Source organism: Lytechinus pictus, chromosome 13 (assembly GCF_037042905.1).
Source record: "Lytechinus pictus isolate F3 Inbred chromosome 13, Lp3.0, whole genome shotgun sequence".
In the NCBI taxonomy this organism is placed as follows: domain Eukaryota; kingdom Metazoa; phylum Echinodermata; class Echinoidea; order Temnopleuroida; family Toxopneustidae; genus Lytechinus; species Lytechinus pictus.
This window is the reverse complement of record NC_087257.1, coordinates 9,200,921-9,204,191: the sequence shown is the minus strand read 5'-3', so window position 1 is coordinate 9,204,191 and position 3,271 is coordinate 9,200,921.

The window sequence follows — 3,271 nt, the reverse complement described above, 5'->3', positions numbered from 1 at the left end:
GGGGAAAAAAATCTATGAGCACTTTTGGCAATCAAGAACAGGATGGGTATCTATCAACATTTTATGCGATCACGAAGTGCGAACTGACAATTTTTGAATTCCCAATCCAACACTGGACACCATAAGCACTTTTTATAACCATGAACAGGATGGGTATATAGCTAAATAATTAATGCGAGCGCTAAGCGCGAGTTCAAATTTTTTGATATTCTGACCTCGTAAATTTGTGCGAGTGCGAAGCGCGAGCTTAAAAAGGGATTGATATTTTGACCTAAAATGTGGACATTCTAAGCACTTTTGGTAATCATGAACAGGATTGTCATCTAACTAAACATTGATGCATCCGCAAAGAGCGAGATGAAATTTTTTTCATATTCTTACCTAAAATTTGGACATTTGAGTAAGCATTTTCGGTTATCATGAAAAGGATGATCAGTAACAAAACAGTTTATGCGAGCGCGAAGCGCGAGCTGAATAAAAATCTATATATTTTTATACAAAGTCAGACATTCTAAGCACTTATCTTACCATGAACAGGATCGCCACCTTACTAAACAATTAATGCGAAGAGTAGGATGAATTTGTTTTTATATTCTGATCTAAAATTAGGACTTTCTAGGCACTTTTGGTAATCATGAACAGGATTGGTAATTGATGGGAGCAAACATGAGTTTGGCACCCCCTCCCCTCCCTAGGTAAATTGAACCTGAATTTGATGCACCGAGACAAATATCAAATTAGCGTGTGGTGAATATCCATTCGGCACCCCCTAGGTTGAACATCAATTCGGCGCCCCTATATGTCAAACAGCAACTCGACAACCGTATATAGGAAAAATAATTATTCGGCGCCCCATCCCCAAGGTTAAACATCATTTCGGTGCCCCTATGTCGAACATCTTTACGGCGCCCCGAGGTAAAACATTAATTCGCCCCCCCCCCCCTAGGATGAAGATCAATTTGGCACACCCTAGGTCGAACATCAATTCGGCGCCCCTAAGCAAAACATAAATTCGGCACCCGCTATATACATACTCTAGGTTGAACATCAATTCGGCGCATCCACCCCCCCCCCCATGTCAAACAGCAATTCGTCAACCCCTTTTCTTTCCTTCCCTTTTCTCCCCCGAATACGCGCATGGTAGAGCTACGGATATAGAGAAATAAGGACAAAGATGTAATGACAATATAAAAACTCTTGAAATACTTTACGTTTTCTAGGCAAACAAGAATCCAAACTCCAAAGCGTATAAATAACGTCCGGCTAAATAGACCTCCATTTGCATCCTGTTTGATATGCTTTCCTGTAAGTTCCATTGTGGGCAAAATAAAGGGCAAAAGTAAGTCTGCTTTCTTTGAGAGGGTGTAAATGATGATATATTCAAATACTAGCGAGTGCCATAGGTGACGGAATCATAGGCGACGGAACGTATTTTCAATTTTTTTTTTTTTTTTTGGGGGGGGCAAAGCGAAAAAATGCACTTATATGCAAAAAATTGCATTTTTTATGCAAACTGATATTTTCACCATGAGATTATCATCTGTGTTAAGTAGTTGTGCGTTTTGTAGTAATTAAATTGAGCAAAACCTTTTTAAAGTCTTTTCTGATTGATAAAATATCTCTTTAGGCTTTATTTTTCCGGGAGCGAGCGTAGCAAGCAAGCAGTTTGAACATTTTCAAATCTGAAGTTGTGAAACTCGCCGCTTTTTGGTCAAATCGTGCAAATTATTGTTAAAAGAGCATTCTTGCGAGGTGTTAAGAGCGCAAATCGCGAGCTATAAATTCTAGACATTGCTTGTACTAACATGACTAATAAGACATGAAAATCAAACATTCCGAGCAATTTTGTTATGAAAAAGATGTGCATCTAATTGAAGAATGAACGCGAGCGCGATATTCCAACCAGAAAACTGGACATTCTAAGCACTTTTTTTAACCCAAGAACTTAATTGTGTGTCTTAATAAATAATAATTGATGCGAAGCGCGAGCCGATAATTTGTAATATTTCAACCTGAAAACTGGATATTCTAAGCAGTTTGAAACCAAGAACATAATGTGTACCTTTGATGCGAGCGGAAAGCGCGAGCTGAAGATTTGTGACATTTAAACCTGAAAATTGAACATTATAAGCACAAGTTGTAACCAAAACAAAGTGAGTGCCTTCCTAAAAAATAAATGATGTGGGCGCGAAGCGCGAGCCAAAAATTTTGTGATTTCCAACCTAAAATGTATCGTTTGACTTCAAAAAAGGTATTTTATTTTGAAAAGGGACATACATGTACATCATTTTGAAATAAGTGCACTCTCCATTTAAAAAAGGCATTTTTTTCCTACTGGGATTTTTTATGTAGGGGGTTAAGTGCCCCTGCCGCCCCTGCTGCTAATATAGCCTCGGGTTATAATTTTTATCGAAGTTCAAACTGGTATTAACAAAAAAATGTTGGTATGACTGCATTTTATAACGATGGTTTTCTTTAAAATATATATTTTTTACCATTTCGATCCATCACATGTTTGCATTTTTTTGTCCGTCGATATGCCCAGCGCTGAGAGGTCATGCCAAAACGTGATTTTGCATGAAGTACATTCTCTGAACCATCATCGGAACTTCGGAATCACACAGAGATGGAAGACCCCTTCCCCTAAATAGTTCCGCCTAGCTGTATGTCCTCGAATATATATATATATATATATATATATATATTTAATAAGACATCAGAAATGCGAAACACAAATTCACGAGTAATGCAGTTTTTGCAATAAAATTTGCAATTTTATTATATATATATATATCACCATGATAAGTACGTAATTTTATTATCCGAGCACATGCAGCGGACCGAGGAGGAGTGGGTGGAGGGAGAGGCGCACCTAGGAGACGTCATACTTGTTCTTAATTGTATATACTACCATAACAAGTTGAAAAGAAAAATACAAAGAGAAACTTGGAGGGGGATCGATGTTACATGGTTATAACATACAGACCTACGCACCGGTATCATAGGCGGATCCAGGAGGCCGACGTTACGCCCCCCCCCCCCCCGATATTGGCGGCGCAAAGTAATATGAACGAAAGCAGAGGGGGGGGACAAAATATAAGAGGAAGAATGAATAAAAAAAGGTGAGGGGAATTCAGACTTGGGGAGGGGTGAGAGCCAATCATGTCACTACACATGTATAAAAACAATTTAGCCCGCGCTTTGTGTTCGCATTGCCTGTTCGATGGAACATGCATCTATTCATCTATACCAATTCATTTATTGATTTATT